This window comes from Atta cephalotes (genome assembly GCF_000143395.1).
Source record: "Atta cephalotes unplaced genomic scaffold scaffold00013, whole genome shotgun sequence".
Lineage (NCBI taxonomy): Eukaryota > Metazoa > Arthropoda > Insecta > Hymenoptera > Formicidae > Atta > Atta cephalotes.
The window spans coordinates 163,498-184,202 of NW_012130077.1; positions in this window are offsets into that span (position 1 = coordinate 163,498).

The following is a 20,705-nucleotide window of genomic DNA, read 5'->3' on the forward strand; positions in this document are numbered from 1 at the left end:
CGTAACGTAACGTAAGTAACTAAACTACTACTTACTACTACTACGTCCGTCCGGTCCGGTACGGTCGGTCGTACGCTACTACTAACACTTCCTTCTCTCCTCCTTCCTTCCCCCCCTCCCCCTCCTCTCTCTCTCTCTCTCTCTCTCGCTTTCGACTGAGTATACAGTAAACAGGTACAGGTTGTATACGCATTCACGTATACATTGCAACCCGACCAGGCGACGCAGCCAACCAAACTGGTGGTGGGCTGCAGTGTCGCAGTGGAACTCGTAGATAGGGGAAACAATTGCTATCGGCCCGTAACAAATGCGCGGCAACCTGCGTTCGCAAGCTACGCCATCGGAACCACCCTTCCTTCCACCTTCCTTTCCGTTTACCCGCCCCCTACTCCATCCCCGCTCTCTTCGTGAGGCGGCGATCATTATATTTCCTGATTAAAATAACACTAACGCACCCGGTTTTGCGATTCGAGCCCGACCTCCGAGGAACCGCCATCGTCTCGATCAGTACTTCGCATTTCGTATCCCTCCTATCCACGCTCCACCTCGCTACCGGTCCTCTCCGTTTCCTCGGGTATTTGCACAACGAGCGATTCTTGGCTTGGTGCCTGCGCCTTGACTTACGACGCTCGTAAGAGCCTCGTAAGTCAGGCGTTTGAATTCGAGCGTGATTGACTCCGCGACAGGAACAAATAATCCGGACGAATAATCGTATTTCTGTTTAAATATGGATTTTTTTTTAGAAACATCTTTAATTTTTTTAACTTTATAAAGGTCTTTAATTTTAAACAATACGGAAACTGGAGCACAATACAACATAGCTGGAATGAAAATCATGCGTTTGATAAAAAAATTATATTTATATCCAACGATAATCATGTCTTTGTTATTTTTGAAGCAACTGACATTTTATGCAAAATTGTAAGCAGCCCAATGATCCGAACGAGTTCTTGAAATTTGACTAAAGCGGATCTTGTCAACGCGTTCTTTTTTTATCACGCAGAATACAACGAGCAGAATCGAGTTCGTTCCAGCTGATTTAGAGTCCATCTCGCGTCTTGATCCTTCAACAATGAATCTGATCGCAGAGTCGCGACACGGACTCGTTGCTCTTTTCCTGCGTAAATATCTAAATCTCTGGGCCCTTCCATCGCAAAGGAGAAGTCCTCTTTGTGCAAACAATCTCCAGCGATAATCAGAGTCCTCTTGTGTCTCCCGTGCATGGAGCGGCGGTACCGTTTTATGACGAGGTCCGGTAAATCATCTCGCGGGTCCCTCGTGGAAATGTCTCAGGGACGTCATAGGATTCGGTACGCCCGTTTCAGCGAAGGCAAGAATTCCTCTGCCTCCGCGCCGCGCGCACTTCTTCTCCGATCTGCATCCGATAACGAGCTCAACTCGGTGCGGAATATGTGACTGGCCGTGCACGGAGATGCATCACCGTGCCGTTTTTATCTCCACCGTGAAGCAGATTTACAGACGACGACGGATGCAGACGCCGTTCTCGGTAGCGTCTCTATTGGAAGCGAGGGACTTTCATGTTCGTTGGAATTACGGAGATACAAAAATACAAAATCAAAAATTATTTCTCTCAAGAAATGAGAAATATCATTTAATTATAACTATAATTAAAGGTTAGATTCTTTTTATAAAAGACAGTCTCGTTATTTACAATTTATCGCCAGACAGAAAATTTTCTTCATTTCTTGGAATCTAAAATTAACATAATTTCAGCGATTATAAGCGATTATAAGTGATTTGTTCTAGAATGTAAAATATGCAATCGAATTTTGTTTTTCTTGCTTTGTGGCATTAAAGTCAGGCTTAACGGCTATCGCATAAATTTCCGACGCATCGCGATACACTGTACGTACTCGCGTATGAGGAAACTGCGCGCGAGCGAATCTAAAAAGCGAAGCAATGTGCTTCGAGATATACCGCATACAGAAGGGAACACGCGCACTAACACGCGTGTATTTGCGGTCGCTTACCGGTGCGCGTATACGGCTTCATGTGCGTAATTAGAAGCTGCCGTGAACAATGAGGAGTATAACTTTTATTTCGCTTATCCGCGACGCCGATCTACCCTACACCTTCTTCGTGTACTGCTGGATTTGCCGCGACTATGTACGCTCGGTACAGAGTTCACGGGCGAACACAACCGGCGACGACGGTGACCGCGGTACGCAGGAAACTGTTTAACTGATTGTCGCTTCGAGGTAAACTTCGCAGTCACTTTTCCGCACGCTATACGTACTTCCCGCTTGAGTTACTTACCTATGTCACGGACGGAGGTAACATCAGTCGCGAGAGTTGCTACAGGATAATATATCCTCCTATGAGGACATAGGAGACGCATCACGTGACTTTCGATCTTCGCAGATGCTGATTAGAGAAATTTTTTAATTAGGAGATGTGTTATCTTACTATTTATATCATAATTTCTAACTACAATATTTTCAACATTTTCCCGAAGATTTTTTATCAAATATTCTTTTTAATTAATTAAATTTGAATCTAATTATTTTGAATTGCAGAGAAAATATTGCCTTATATGCCTCATTAGAGTAGCTATAATCTACAATGTTTACTATTAAAAATCATTTTTTTCTGGAAGTAAAAGTGCGGGAGGAAAGGCGAGGAGCTGCAGAAACGACTTGGGCACACCGATTATCTAGCTACCCGCCACGTAGCTTCGTATCTAAGAAGTAGAGATGCGTGTTCGTACAGCACCATGCACGAGCACGAATTAACAAGGTTAAACACCTCAGCCGAGTTAACGGGAACATTAACACTCCACGACGATTACGATTAGAGACGTCTCGAGCGAATGAGCGAGGTACGGAGGACTTTGACGCCGCAGGAGGAAAGGCAGGGGAGGGATGAAAGGCGTTAGGGGTGTCGAGGGAGACGGAGAATCAGAGGGAGATTCTTGTCGGTGGAAAAGGCCGAAAATAGGAGATTCGAGGTGGTAAAGGTGGACTTTAACTTCGAAGCCGTATTAAAAGTTCTTCGTGCCAACGCGGATCCTTGCAGTAGACTATAGTCCTGCGCTTATGAAGTAACCTTCTTGCGCATTGTTGTTGTCGAAATGCTATTGACTCTGTAAAAGTAATATATATAATATTCTATACAGCTGAATTAGAAATAGAGAGTAGAATTATGTAAATAAGAGTAACAAAGGGTGTGACGTAATTATGCAACAAGGTTACACGACGACGAGACAGAAATGACCTTAAATAACTTTTTGATATTTCCTTTTTTTTTTACGAGACATTTACACAGTGTAGAATTACTTTTACAGGGAAAGCCATATATTATAGTAATACTGAAACAGTATCATATTTTGAAACAGGGAACAATGAATAAATGAATTATAATAAATCTTGCTTAAGGAAAAGCTGCAAGATTTTAAAAAAGATCCCCGTGTGGCCTTTAAGATTCAAAGACTGGATTGGAAGAAATATTTCGCAAAATTGTCGTCGAGAATATAGCGAACTATTTACTAGCCTCATGTGCAAAGTAAAGTCGTAAAGGTTGATGGTGCGACAAATGGGAAAGGGTCGATGACGGCCGCGGTATTCGGTGCCAAGGGTCAATCAACGGAACGACAATTTCTCGAGCTATTTTCAAGCTCCCGTCGGGGCGACCGGCCGTAGGAATATATCGATAGAACGCGCATTATCATATTATGGAACTCTCCATACAGTTTCAGCCGACCTCCCTTCCTTAATTTAAATTCTATTACACCCGATCTCTATTCCCTCTTTCCTATGAATATTCAAACTGGGCGAGACCCACCCCCGCCCACCGCCTTCCTCCCACCATTTCTATCGGGTATCCAAAGAATTAAATTAATATACCGGACGAAACAGCCCTTGCCACCTTCCTCTCTCCCTTCTCACCTCCTTGCTCCTATCATCTCATCTACGTCGCACCAGCTCGTGCGGAGGAGTTAACCGAGGCATGGAAAGGGGTATATCGTGTCCCCTTAGAAAAGCTTGTCTCGACGGCCATTAACGTCGTTTTCACGTCGAAACGGGATAATTAGCTCGAAAAATCAGAGTTCGATCGATCAAATAAGATTTTCTCGAAGGCTTCACTCGTTTACTCAACAGATATGAATAGAAAGGATTTTTTTCGTTCAAGGCTTTCATTAAAATATAATATAATTCTACATATAATTGTTGTATAAAATAACTGTTCAAGCAAATAGAACTTACTGCATAATTAATGAAAGCCAAAATTTTCTCATGGTGATGAACTGATAAGTTTAAGAAGGAAAATGATGGAATAGGTAGCGTAAATCATTGGTACGCGCATCTTGATGAAAATAGAGCATATGATTACTATCGCTCTGGCAAGTATGTTCCGTTAGTGCTAGTTATTAGATACTACAGCCATCCGTTATAATCTTACAATGTTGCCTCATTACAAGTACTATATATTTATAGTACACTTGGTTGATTCGCCATAATTATCAGTCGTCTACTAAGAAAAAACTGGTATATTTTCGCACAGATCCAAGTATCGCCAGTGGCGCCTTTTTAAATGACTATAGTGATATAATCAAACAAGCTTTCCATATTTATTGCTATCATGCATTATGGAATATTTGATAATATTCTAGAGAAAAAATGCGCACAGACATATTTAATTCCGAATTAAATAATACTTAATATCTCTATCACATATTACACTTTTTGTATACACAAGTATCTTTTTTAATTCAAAATAAGCAATTTATAATCTAACATGAACTATCAATGAGTTCCATCTTGAGTACATTTCATGCCATACGATCATTTTATTTATTCTGTGACTCGAAAGAAGGTAACATTAACTCGGAAAAATCTTCCACGAGTAGCCGGGCGCGGAAAACGCGAGACGGATGGTCGCGGCGCTTCGTAGCACGGCCAAGTTAAGTAGACCATGTCCCCACGATGCTCGTAGCCGTCCGGGAACTCCACTAATGGCGAGATAGGCTTGCTTATTATGTGATAAATATAGAAACATAATTATCGATAAGCGTTAATGAGCATTCCCGTGTGCACGTAGAGTGCATGTCCTTCAGAATCATGCACCCGCGCTTACTCACGCACAACGGCGAAGAGGTGTCCATGCATTGTTCTCGCACGTATGTGAGTTCTATCTTCTCTTTTCCTCTCTATCCCCTCATCTCTTTCGTTCATCTCTCTTCTAGCATTATAAATAAAAGCATACATGCATGTCTTGTCTGCGTGGGGAGGATCGCGATATCAAGGTGGTGTGCGTTCCGCATGGATATCTCCGTGGCCAGTAGGGGTCGGAAAACTCAGTAAGATCACCGATAAATATAGCACATCGAATGAGCACCATGCCCGCCGGTTAGATCTTGCGATCTTGATCGTGGCACGTCGTGCAAGACGCTCCGCGGCGTGGCGGTTGTACGCGGCATTCTCTTATTTTCTCTTATTTCTGCTGCCTTTTTCCTCGCGTTCGTGTGCGGACCTCCTTCTCCTTCTCCTTTTTCCTTCCACTTGGTCGCCGTGTCTGCGAGTGGGTGAAACAGTCGTGTGCGTGCACATGCCTACCGAGTGGAACTCTCTCGCGAGATAATTTGCGAGGGATGATGCTTCGCGTGCGAGTCGACTCGAAGTCCAATCTACTAGGGATCTACTTGAAATCTTTGGCGATGATTCGCCTAGATGCGTTTTTGAAAACGTTGAATGCGAGAAGCACACAAATTGTCCTATTGATTTTAATATTTTACCGTCAATAATAGGTACATATATCTTAGAAAATTTAATATTAATGTTTATGTTTATTAATTGTCACATAATCATTAAAGAATATAATTAATTAAAAAGAAATGAACTTGGAATTATGTAAAAAATATCTATGATAAAATTATGAAGAAAATGACAAAAATATAATACAATTCATAAACAAGATAAAAAATTCAAACTTTTAATGTATGAATAATGTTCAAATAATAAAATAAAACTGACAAATTATTTCCAATTAGTAATATATGACTAAAATATTACATTTTGCATTTGCAAATAATTGACGTAATACTTTTACATTTAAGCTTAAGTATTCTCATATAATTTATTTTACAATCTTATGTCTTGTTAAAATGTGAAAATTACGCTCGTTAAATATTTCGATCTACCATATAAGTACTTATTTTGCACACTGATACATGACAATCTTTTCATATCTCTTCTCAGAATAATTTCGGTGTGCTTCGCTGGCACCTTTTAATCAATGTTACTAATTTAATTCGGTCTGTCACATTAATTCTCATTAATCATCCGATTCCACATTCAAACTTGTCTCAAAGATTCGATTAAAGCTGACATGAATACCAGTGACAGACATACCAGACGAGAATCTTTATGCTTCCGGGGCGTAATCAATCCCGAGACTCACTTGTGCCCTTACAGAAATTGGAAAATATAATAATGGGAGAAGTAATCACGTTTCAAGTCAATGCTCTGATCGCACTCGGTGATATTCAATGACATCTTCAACTTTGCACATTTGGAAGATAAATATTTATGTTGGCACGAAGTAACTGATCGATGAAGAAGTATATACGTGTCCATTGAGCTATTTAATATGGAAAATAGCAAGAAACGAGAAAAGGAGGAGGAAGTGATGGAGAATCTTCGGTAATCTAGATCGGCATGAATCTAGCGGACCATTTCTATCAACGTGTTGAACGAAAAGAAGAGAGAGACGACGAGCTAGATTCGTGATACCGATAGCATGTTCGTCCCAGGACCTACAGGAATCCGAAAACACACGCAGGTCCGTAACAAGATCCCGTTAAGACACTCAGTTTGTTGGTCTCGGGAGAGCGCAATCTTCGAAATCAAACGAAGACATAGATCATTCTAAAAATATATTCTCACTATTGCTGCCGCCGTTGTCGCCGTAACCTTCACCTTCTTCATCTTCCTCGTCGGACACCGTCAGGGTAGATAATACAAAGCGTCAGGACGATAAGGTATTCGCATAACTCCTTTTGAATTATTTGAGTTATTTCACTATTAGATACGGTATGCGGCCCTTGCGAGCCACGACGACGACGACGCCGCCGAAGCAAACATTCGAGCACGACGCGATGCTGTAGTCTCGTGCTCTCGCGACTTTAGTGTGTCTCCGAAATTGTGCGTTCTAATCCTCTTATAAAACGCCCTTTCGTTATTAATAATGCGCGTCAGAAAGTGCTTTATGTCCGCGTCGATGTTGACACGTAGCGATTAGCGGAAATAATAATCCCGTTAATTCGGTAATAATTGGAGAGTGATATATATATATATATATATATATATATATATATATATATATATATTAATCACGATTACAATAAAAAAGATGATAACAGTTTTACCAGGAAATGTAATATTATGTTGTAATTAACAATTTATTAATGTCGAATAATGTCTAATGTTTACAGAAGGGATTAATTAGAGCTTTAAAGAATAAATTTTAGGAGAAGTTTATACTTTGAATTATGAGTCTGCTGAAGTCTTGTCTCAGTTGTTCTGTCTATTGTACTCTGAAAATGACTCTCGTGCTCTATTTAATCAAATCTCCTTTTTCATTCCCGGCGATCGCACATCTCCGGACTATTGTCCGCGTCGCGACGCCGGGAAAGCGCGCGCATCAGGCGTCGTCCAGCTGATAATTGTAAGTGAGCGCTCAGCTCGAGCGGACGCACGAGGTGTGACGACGGCGCGTCTCGGCGATTATCACGTCCGTCACGATTATGCGAACCGTCACGTACCGACGCCGACGACGACGACGACGATGACGACGACGACGTCGACGACGACGACGACGATGTTGTCGGGCGAAAGAGAGACCAGGCGATTCTCCATGTGCAACGCGTCGTTCTCGGTCATCATACAATGGCATGCATGGCGGATTGCTAATTTTTATAACTGTTTTTCACAAACAACCGCTTTTTCCGGCCTCTATGAATTACGCTCATCTTCACGAATGATGACTTCCCAGCACCCGAGGTTGAGATAATTTTTCTAACATTCTGCCTTTCCCTACTCCGTAAAATAAATAAGATAATCAAATATTTTTAACTATTAAATTATATTATTTTATGAAATATTTCTAGATACAGAAAAGATTTCAATGCTATTATTCTTCGATTTATCATAAAATAGGATCGCTATAAGGACAATCTATTTATTGTTAATAGAAGGATAGTTTATTTTTAAATGAAAAATTTCTTAATTAAAATGAAATTATTTTGGACATCAGTTTCGTGGTAAATACTGTGGCGTCAGCATCGTGATTTGTACTGATTTGTATTATGTATCAAGCCAGAAATACAATGGAAAAGGCAATAGAAACAGGGAATAAGAGATTTCAACATCTATCAGAAAGCATCCATTCTAATATAATATACATGATTCCTGATAGATTGAAATTTATTATTTCTTGTTCCTATTGCCTTTTTTTTTGCTTTTCATTGTGTTTCTGGCTTCAGGAGAGATTTATTCTAAATCTAAAGAATGTAATTTATTAAATATGTATTATTCTCTCAAGACAATAAGTCGATTTTATTTAATTGAGAAAGAAGAATAGGAATTATTGATCTTAATATTTATTGATCTTAATTATTTATTGCTTTTACAAAAATATTTTTTATTTCATTATCAAAAATCTTTTCTGAAAGAGAATTGAAAAGTTTTTTGTTAATTTTGATATAAATCCGTATGATTAATCTTTTATTGCAAAATGTGACAACTATGAGATATACATGGAAAATAATCTATATATTTTACTGTTTTTTCACAATTTTCTTTGTCTTTCTTCATGATTCTGTCTTTCTCTATCATACGCATGCATTCTCCATCTATTTCTCGTTCCCGAAGAAAGAAGCACAACTTTTTACCCGGTCGCCTCGTTTGAAGGTTCAACGTCGCACATTCTTTCTCTTTCTCTCTTTCTGTCTTTTTCTGTCCCCGCTTGTTTCCTGCTTCCTCTTGGTCGACGGCATCTTCGTTTGTTGCTTATGTATCCTTGTCGCTCGCTCTTTAATCGAGGCGACAGTGCTTGGCCGGGACATTAGCCGCTCACCGCCATGAAACTTCGTTCGACCGTATTAACTATGGCCGCGCGATTGTTCGCGCCGCGCCGAGACGACCGCGTGATGATTTCACCGGAAATCCACGACGCGGTGCGTAAACAGCGTGTCCATGCTGTCGACCGATAGTCGACACTGGACAATCGCTGATGGGTATCGAAATGGTCGACGCGCTCTCAAGAAAGCACAGGTCGGAGAAATTTGTAGAGGAATAATCTTTCCCACGCGAATTTCTTTCTGTTTTTGGGTCAGATGAAAATGATTATGAGTCTGATTCATTTGAATGATTTGAGAAATTTTTAAAAGCTTGAAACACTCTAAATGTGATCATAATTCCGTATTTTTCTCGTTTCTTTATCGCAGTTAATTACACAAAATTTTAGGAACACGATATATATTTTTAGATTTCATTTATATTAAATTTATCAAATTCAATTTTTGCATGTAGACTTATCAAGATTTAATTATTTTTTTTAATCACATGTAATTTGAGATAATAGAAGTATTGTTGTGCACAAAATTCATTTGATTTATATACAATAGAATTTGTAATAATTGCTACCTATTAGAGTTGAATATATTACCTAATTAAATATTTTAAGTTAATATATATATGCACCTAATTAAGACGTGTCTTAATTATATAATTTTAATTTTTCAATTTTGCAGACATACAAGTCTATATTCGCATTACTAAATGCTAAAAACTGATATCTCAAGTAAATTGTGAACTTCGAGAAATTTAATTAATGAGTATTTAAAGAACGTTGCTATTGAAAGCAGATCTAAAAGGAACAATTGATCGTGCCATGCGCGCGTCTTGACTATTTTTAATTCTACTTACTTTCAGGTACAGACAGCCATAAATAGTTAGCGAATGTTTTTCCTGAGCGCGATTATAAAATATATTTAATCAGGCGATTTCATTTATCGTCTCGCCGAGAGAAGGCACATCGTGTGCGTATGCACGGATGCATCTTTTTCCTTTTATCCCATAGGCCCTCGACGAGCATTAGGCGCGATTACCGCTCGGTTATTATTATTCCGGCAGGTTAAAAGCGTCGGGTGTCGCTACGGAGTGTCATGACTGTCTTGGAAGTCGTTACGCGGGCTTTTCGCTGAGAAAAGTCGGTCGTAGATCGCGCGTTTAAGCCCAAGCTCGTGTCGGCCGCACGACAGCCGTTACAACATATTATAGAAACATAATGTGGTGTAAGGCGGGGGTGCAGCAGAGACGTTGTGGAGGGTGTATGTACAAGACTAAGCGAAGAGCACAGCTTCTTCGGTGGCTTCTGCTTATCTGTCACGGTACAGTGTACCTTTTAACTTACATTCCTAGTCGTTCTGCTCTCACGCGCATATTAATAATAATATTCTCGTTGCCATGTCGTGTCTAGGCCAGGGGCAGCGACCGAGAACAAGAAGTTCACGTGTCGTCTAAATGAAAAGACGAAGAATGCAATCTCGTTGAGATCTTCCTAATACTTTAAATGTAGTAGTCGCAACAGTTTTATGAGAACAACTCACTTGACAAAAATTTCTTGTAATCTATTTTTTGTATCCTTGTAATATATTTGTTGTATCCTACGATAAAAAGAAGGATATCATAATTTTTTTACATAAGTTCTTTAGTATAAAAAGTTAATAATCTTATTTCGTGTGAAATCACAAAATGTAAAAATTCTCTCAAGGTATATAAAATGTTTAGTTATACGTGAAACGATTAAAAAGAATTATTTTATCTATATTTGATTTTTTCGCTTGATGTGTCTATGGAAAATCTTTAAAGTATTTCATCTGTGTATGCAAGTTCGCCATTTCATCGAGCGTATTAAAACGAAAGTCCTCGCACTCGGTCGTCCGCTCATTGAACATCGCGACGCAGTGATGGCTGTTCAATGGCTCGTGGAGAAGTGCCGCGCATCCGGTGAAATTCCAGTGGCATTCTGTATCATGGTCTCTCGCGAGTGTGTGCATCTCCTGGATTTTCCTCATTCCCCTTCAACTCGACGCTTCCTCGTCCCCCGGTTTTCGTCTATTCGTCCTGTTTTCAGTCGCTTAGCGCGGAGATTTGATTTGTCGCGCCGCGTTCGTGGTTTTGAGCTACGATAATGGCGCCTTCTTGGGTTTACACCAAGGTCCGTCTCTACGAGTTAAGCGGCGAACATCCGTCCGACAATATACAAGGATGTGTTATGCTCGAGTTCATTTCGCGCCGCGATTCCTAGTCAGACGTTCAAGAAGGAATCCTTTCTCCTCCTAGTCACTTACAAAGAACAATTGCTTCAATTTAAATCTATGCGCGCAGTAAAATTGCGACGAAATGAGAGAAGACGGAAGAAAATTTGTCCGATTAGAGGACGGACATCCCGTCTTACAAAGCTTTTTACAATTAAAAGGATGTTTTTTCTCATCGAAAATGGTTTATATCTATTAGTTACGTTCATAGACAATCTGATAATTAATAAAATATTCTACTTTCTATTATTTTTGCAATTTTTGTATCGACGAAAACTTGCTAAAAGAGAAATAACTGATAAAAAGAGTTTAAACGACAACAAGTATTTCTTTTTTGAATAGACCACGTGATAGCTGTTTTATGAACATAAAAGTTCTGTTTTCTATAGCTGAGCTAGTAATAATACATTTTTGGAATTTAAAATGAAATAGATACATGTTCGATTTATGATGACAGACAATGATATTCAACGGAGACTATAAGGATGTAATGTAACTGTAATGAGAAAATATAATTGTCCCTATTAATATGCTTTTTTCAGTAATAATTGTATATTACTGAATTAATTATTAAATATTGTAATAATTAATTTTAGCTGCTTGCAATTAATATCAGTTTTTCAACTATTTCTTTTTCTTATAATATTTCTTTAATCTAAGCAATGTTAATACTTTATAATGCTTTTAAAAATAGGAAACATATTTTTGTTCCTATTAGTGAGCCCTTTAAGCGACGATGGCCCTATTAATTTGTCCCCAATTTGTATGCCTACACATTTGATTCATTTTAACATATAGATACTAAAAAGTAATAAATTTAAGCTAATTTATATTAATTTATATAAGCTAATTGTATATATTATATAAATCATTATTTCAATTATCTTTATTTCAATGTACACTCATAACACAACGTTCTTACCTCCAAGAGCACATTAAGGACAAGCTTAAAATTTTGCGATATATATTACTGCACACAAATTCTTTCGAAAAATATTTAAAATACTTTAATACTCAAAAAATAAAATATTATCTTCAGTATCGTATGCATTAATAATTAACTTAACAAAAAAAATATTTTTTCTTATTTATTTGTGCTAGTTTTCTTTATGACTTATCGAAATATAAAAACACACTAATAGAAACAGGCACAGTAATTGGGACAGTTACCCTATTATTTGTAATCTGTTCAGCTATAATATCATTGTCATCATCTTTATCGGTTGGCTATGTATTTTTATTACAGGATCCGTGCTTTACGTGTCCACGAGTCTTCGCCAACGAGAATCGCGAAAGTAATGACACGGCCGGATGCGGTCGAAAGGCGTCAGTCTACGGGAGAATAAATTTGCTTACCGGTTTCACGAACCGCCGCTACCCCGTCGCGCGTTGCCCGGTGAACGACGAATCGTCATCGCCAAGCCGTCTTTCTCGAAACCGTTCTCCGCGCAAAGTTCTCACGAATCCGCTTCTAGACCGCCTCCACGGATTTAGCAATTAATTATTTTAGTGTTCACCTGCGAGCTGGGTCGCAATGCTAGCTCTTACGCGTCTTGCTCAATATATTACGATTTATGAGACAGGACCACTTACGCGTAACAGAAACAACATTGAATTCGAGGCAGCAGGCGAAAGATGAGAAATTTTAAGAAAGAAGTTTTAAGCTGATATTTATAGTCAATCATTCTTGTATTTCAGATTGTTTTAAGTACAGTCTTAAAATGTCATAAGTCAATCAGAGGGCTGTATCTAAGACATTAGACATCTTAAAATAGGACAATGAATATCGCCCTTAATCTCTTTAATTTTTATCTTTTTAACTTATTTGTACGATATTTAATGTATAGGATCCGTGCTTTACGACAAAAATTTATAGAATTATGATGTGATTAACGTATATTATATTTTCAATTTCTAATATCAATTTAATTAAAATTTTTTTATTTAAACATAACAATTCTTATTTTTACTGTTTTGATTTTTGCTAACTACGCTCTTAAGTTAATGTGCGGAAGAAGAAGAAGATTATATGTATCACACGAATAGAGATATAGGCACACGGGCGCCATGGCTATAGTTGCCAAGTGTGTAATAAGATATCCGCGGATACTCGAAGTCCTCAATTGGCTAATTTACCGGCAGTTAGCGGCTATCCGACCGCTTAGGTCATCCCAACGTGGCGGGGCATTCGGCCTGAATAATTTATAACTGCCTGTTTACGAGAATTGAGAATAATGAATTTCAACAGCTCACACTCCGACGCATCATTGATGGGCTACATTCGGTCAACGGGTCGACTCGGATGTTCGTTATTAGGCGATACGATGACGCGACATGACATTCACAAATAACATCCTTTTTCGAAGCGCTCTCGGCTAACGATGGTGTAATAGTGCGTAATGCGCGGTTCACATCGAGCATCGAGTCGAGGACAAATGTCTACTGTATGCTGTCGATCCGAAGAAAATTTATGGGAACGATAGATATTACAAGCACATTTTCTGCGAAAACATCTGTTATGTTTACGATTCCCCGATCTCGAATAAGACGTGTTTAAATCTCTGATGAATTCCTCACTCATATCGCGTTAGAGAACATCGCATATTTTTAAAAAATTAATTAATTTTTACTATACCTTTTTTATTTTTATGATATATAAGAATTTTACATATAATTAAGATACAAAACGAGGATAGCTGCTTATGCACATTTAATATAATTTTATTTTAAGTATCTTTTTCATATAATAATCACGTATTTATCAAAATTATTTGCTTATGATTTATTAAATTGATTATTAAATTGATTTTTTTTGCATTTTTTATCGTAAAATAGACCTCATTCGCGAGTCTCTCAAGTCAATGCCGGTTAATCCATATTTTCCATCCGCGCTCGCTAATACACGTCGAATACGCGATCACGCGTGGGTGTCCGGCATCGGTCCGCTTCCGGTAGGCGAGCTGTGCCGTGGTCGACGAGAAGTGGAGGATGGCAGATGGTCCGAGCGACGAGGAGAGACGGCGGAACCGGACAGCCCAACGTAAGTGAGCAGTCAGAGAGATGGCGCCTAATAGATTGGTTTGTAGGTGGACGCATTATCTCTCGCACGCGGACAGTACCGACACACTTGATACACGCTTGATCGCGCTCATGGCATCGCTTCGTGTACGTGTATCACGGGCAATACGAGCGACCGAGGCCGAGGGCGGAAATTAGTAATGTAGCAATGAGCACCGTGCTGACTAAAGCCCAACGAGTCGTAGCTTTGGATAGCACGGTGGGACGCTTGAGAGGTGGAAGTGGCGCTGGTCAGAGAGGAGGAGGCGAGAGTCGCATCATGACCATCTTGTTTGACGAGTGAGCCACTAAAGAGAACGGCGGAAATTAAGGAGCTTGGCGATACATAAATTGTCACTGTGTATTGCTTTAATTATTTTAACTTTCAGTCGGCCGCTTCGCGACTATCGCAACATATGATATAATCATTAAATTGGTTTAATTATAAACTTTGTCTCTTCTTTTGGAAATTGTTATGGGCCGTATTCACGAAGATGTTATGGAATGTTGCTTTTATGGAACGTTTCGATAAGATTTCTAATGTAGTAACATTGCTATCTTAGCAATAACTTTTTAATACTATGCTTTGTTTCTCATAAATTGCTGTATTATTTAGTGATATAAAATAAGCGTTATATGAGACTTATAGTCGCCGTTCGCGGTGATAAATATTATCGTCTGACAACAATGTGCCTTCGAACATCTATTACTTGCATGTGAAAGAAAGGATTTATCGGTAATATTGTCTCAACTGAGAATTCTACGTCTTTTATTACAAGATACGTTCCTGGCGAGAGAAGTGCGCTCGTCTACATGACAATATTTACTCGGTTGTCAGTTGTTCGTCTGTCTGCGATGCGTCTGCTAAGAAATATCGCAGGATTTTCTTCCATTTCGAAAAACGAAATATAGTGTCTCGTTATATGTACGTGCTTTTTACTCAAACACACGCACACACGCACACACGCACACACACACACACACACACACACACACACACACACACACACACACACACACACACACACACACACACACACACACACACACACATATGACGACATTCTTTTCAAAAGTTGCATTACATATTAATTGTGCGAAGCAGGTGTACAATATTAATCGATTTTGTGAAAATCGACTTGTGTTATGAAACGTAAAATCAAGAGATACTCGCGCCTGCGAAAATTCTTTTTCTTTTTTTCCGATATAAAAAGTGAAACGAGGTAAAAAGCGGTACCGCGAATCTAATCGACAGCTTCATAAAATTGAACACATAAAATCATAAAATCAACTCTGTCTGAAATAGCCCGCCAGGAAAATATTTACAGTCCTTTTTGGCCGCTCTCGTTCCTGCAATCCTTTGCCAAGTAGCAATGGGTTTGAGTGACAACAAAATTTTTTAGTATAGAAAATTTTCTGCTTTTGAAAATTTCCAGAAATAAAAATAAACAAGCTACATTTTGAACAACATAATCCGATTGGAAATATTACATATCGTGTTGAATATTCTTGCTCAGTATTTTTAATACTTTAATTTTTTATCGTAAATAATAAAAGTATTATTTATCTCATAGTTAAATTAATTTTACAAAAATATTAAGTTGTACGATAAACAAACCAATCACTCGAAATCTTTCTTTTCTTTTGGAAAGACTTTGATTGGCTTTCACAATTCTTCTTGAATTTCAAAATGAAATTGGCCACCGACATTTCATTCTATTCGGTCGTACTTTTCAGTGAAATATACATGTTTCTCTGCCGCTAACTCGAAATCCGAAGATTCGAGACACGCGGTCGGTGGTCAGCGCCGCCGGTTATCTAGGAGCTTTTACTACCAGCGCCAATACTCACTTTAGTGGTGGATCGATTCGAAGATATGCAAGCAATAAGCGTTTAATTGCACAGGATTCCTCATCGTAGCAGTCTCTTTAGAGCCGCCAGCAGTCCTGCGGACTATAAAAGGCATCGGACCTATAAAATGCATCCTTGGCTGGACGGTCGTTTCTGCACCATTGTATGCATGCGTATGTGCCCCTCTCTTAAGCTTCCATCTCTGTCTCTCTGCTTGTTTCCTTTTCTCACTTCCTCTTAATCGTTCTTTATCCATCTCCTTTGCCCTGCCTCGCGTTATCCATCTTCCCTTTCTATTTGATTGGTCGCTGCTCTTGCACGCGGATCTCGTAAGAACAAAGATATGATTTTACTGTCGGTACGACTCATCTTACCACACATATATACTTACACACTCACAATCTCATCTATATACTTTACGTTCTTGAGTCTACCATTGACTCAACATCTGATTAAATAAAAGTTTTCATAATGTGCAAATATATGTGCTAGCGTTTTTATATGCCATAATGATGCTATTAATTGATATTATCGATTATTTAAAAGTAGATATCGATTATTTAAAATTTATGAAATTATATGAAGACAATAGGAGTTAAAACGGAAAATATGAGTAATACGCTGTAATTAGATTGTAAATAAAATATAATATTATTAATATTAATTAATTATAAGTAAAAATATAAATCATTTAATACAGAATGTTTCGATTCTTCTTAGAATCAGCTTACAATTGGTGAAGATATTTAATCCTTATGATAGGAACATCTATCTTTTATTAGAATGTGCAATAACAAAAAATATATTTCTTAAATCCATATTGATTGAATCAATTTACAGAGAGGAGATCCATCCTTAGAATTAAAGCAAGCGGTGACATGGTCGAATTTACTTTGTTTATAGATCTTTTTGCATGAACCAAAAGTAAGCATAATTAAGAGAAAATGTTGAGAGAAGCTGCGCGTAGATACGCAGATTAAATTGTTGAACATTTATATAAATTAATTTAGATCTCTCAAGAACGACACTCATGATACTGTGATTTTCCCGTTATTACTGCATATACAGACAGGAAGAGATGAAAGATTAGTATTTGTACAGAGTAGAAATGTTTTATTAACAAATAACTCAGTATTTACGAACGTCCTTCGTAAATCTTTATAATAAAATATATTTTATAATAATATATGTAATGATTTCGACTGAATACGAGTATAATAAGTGAATGTTTTGTTTTAAAGAAATAAATGAAATAGTTTTATTGACATTGTATGTATGTAGAAAATGCAGGATTGAGATATCGTGATAACCTCCTAATACGAAATAATATATATGGAATATCAATAAAAACAATTTCTCTTGGTTGCCTTCAGTATCCTTATTAAATGGTAGGACCATTAAAAACCTGTTATCCAATTAACCGCAACTAATTAAGTAACTCGAATCAATGTACATTGATTTCATTCCGTTTTCATATGCGATATTTTAGCAAGATCGAGTAATGTCTCGTTTCTCTCGTAGTCACAGATATATATATTTCGACATATTTATTACCCCTAGGAAAACTTAATAATTATGTGCGCAGAGGGCACGGGAATCTACTCGGGCGTGGCTTGATAACGAATACCAATTGTAATTACTTCGTCGGCCATGCACCGGGAGAAAGATACATATTTGCTTAATCGGCTAGCACACCAGCGCGCCGGAAAGAAGTGGAACAGTAAGATATCCTATTAATTAAGACTCTCCAGATGGCTGAAATTACTTCGTCTCCGGCTTCGCTCATGTTGAATATCCCCTTCGATTTGACGTCGTCGAAGGAACTTATATCTATTATAACTATTACATCTTGCAGAACTTATTATCCCGTAAAGATGCAACGCCGGAAATCGTCTAATTTTATTCCAGTATCTGCTATTATAATGCAAAACTAATTTAGTTACTTTTATCAAAAATTAATCCAAAAGTTGAATGCTTGCTAATATTCGCGATATATTTTAAGATATAACGCAAAATTATTTGGTACAGTTTGTTTGATATTTGTATTTATAGAAATGCCTTGAGAATTTATGTTCGCAAACGTTAATTAATGTATGATGCTGTTCACCAGTGATTGCTCGAAACGCAGATTTTATATTCGGTTTGCCCGTCGCACTGATTCATACAGGCGGTTACGTAACGAAGTAACAACGAAAGCATCGTCGTTTCGCGGTGGAGCCACAATTTCCCCAGCGCTCTTCAAGAAAATCAGATAAACCTTCGACGATTTTAGTAACGATTACTCTGCAGCTCGGAGAGCAACATCTCGCTAATGCACAATTGTGCAAGCGCGCCGGCTGCTCGGCGACGAATGGTGCGGGGTAGTAAGGGGAATCGCAAGAGGAGAAGGATATAAAATTAATAGTGATCTAGATTTCTAGATTGCGGGGAATGCGAGCAATTGCGAATCGTGGGAGTGTGGGCCTCGCGAAGGGAGAGATATATGAAATTTAATACGTTCGACATGGAGACGCGCGCGAACAGAGGGAAGGAAGGGAGGGAGGGAGGGAGGGAGAGAGGATATTGCAGAAGAGAGGCGTACGAGAGCGAAGAGGAAAGAGATAGATAAGGGAGTGAGAGCTGCAGAGACACATAACGAATGCCATTCCTGACCCGCATGGTTCCGCGCACATCGCATTATTGTTTGGCTTCAATTAAACTTCCATTTTATGTAATGCCTCAGCCGTCATTTACGTATCGCGATTCTCATAAGCCGCGAACGCATAACTTCCTCGTGAAGAAATTGTGCAGCGGCTGGGTACTGCGCACTTCGCTCGTGTGAACTGTCGCGGGAATCTGTCATTGGTTTCTAAGTGTTAGATCGCCAGCAGCAATTTAAATACAATATCGAGTACGTGTACGTGTGTCGTTATAATTGTAATTCTGTATCATTGTATGAAATTTTTTACATATGCACTGTTAAAATATTTTTAATTCCATTAATCGCATAATATAGTCTATTTAAATGATTCAAAATAGTTTTCAGATCGATTAATAATTATTCATTTTTTAAATCAAAATCGGAAGAAAAAAATTGGAGTCTTGTATGCGAAACTTCTTCTTGACATGGCAATTCAAGTTGCCGAATGCCAATGTCAAGTTAAACATAGCAATACAAATGTATCAAAAATATACGGAGAATTTTTCATTGATAATATCTCTTCATTAAATATTCGTTTCGTGCGCCGCCGAGTCATTCCATAAACCTCATTAAAAATTAAAAGTAATTACGAGGCCAAAAACACCACACCTGTCACACCGGTTTTGAATTCCGCTGTAAAACGCCGAGATTTTGAATCATCAGTACGAATCCGGTGAATAAGCGCCGTTACTTTTAACTAGCTCGAGAGAGGGAGAGAACATCGGGGTTCTCTCGTCGTTCTCTAATCTCGACAATTATCATCGCGTAGGTACACCATGCCGACTAACTTTTACGAGCGGTTTGGAGGTGAGAAGAAGAAGCCGTTCAGGTAAATGCACGTCGACAAACGTCTCCGTCAACGTGTTACCAGCGATGACCCGCGAACGACTTCCCACGGCTCCGCGTCAAGAGAAGAGAGCCGGTCCTTGTCATTAATTTTAGACGATCTACGTTAGTAACAACGGGTACCAAAGTAGCCGAAGTTTATCAACCATTGTTGCTTCTGATTTAATGAGTGTTAAATGGTGAGATTTTTTTCCTCTTAACAAGACTTGAAGATCATTGATGGAAATTATCATTGATTGAATTGACATGTTAATTAAATTTATAGATTTCTCAGAAATCTACAGATACTCTATACGAATACATTTAATAATAAGCTGTTATTATTAAAAAATATTTCTTTTAATCGAGTGAATAATATTACAAAGTGCAGTTGCTAATGAACACAAGTAATGCGAAACGTATAATTTTCGAGTAATACCATGTACTTCTTTTGCAACGATAGTTTCGAATTTCAGAAGCTCTTTACGGTTGAAGAGCATGGCGAGTAGATCGGTCACGAGCGGAGGTCGTTCTTCGTGACAGGCCAACTGGCGCAGATGAATTTACATGTACGGCGTAAACTGAGTGAGCTGTTTCTGCAGCGTGTTCAAGGAAGTAGAGAAAGAGAGATGGATAGCGAAAATGAAGAAGGAGATGGATGGAGAGAGAAAGAGAGAAAGAGAGAGAATAGCGTATTAACGAGCTTAAACGAACGGAAACTAAGTGTCTCGGCTCGGAGTAAAATTAATTAATCGCAATCATCCAAAGTGCTATGACGATCGCACTCGCTGGCGTCTCGCCTAAATTCTTTGTTTTCCCATATTTGACATAGTAGTTCATTTTCATCCTTCTAAACGACTATTTTCATATGACATAAAGCATGCAGAATTTATTGATCAATTATAAAATTTGGATTCTTTATTTTCTAAGAATTCGAGAAAATGTACGTATTTA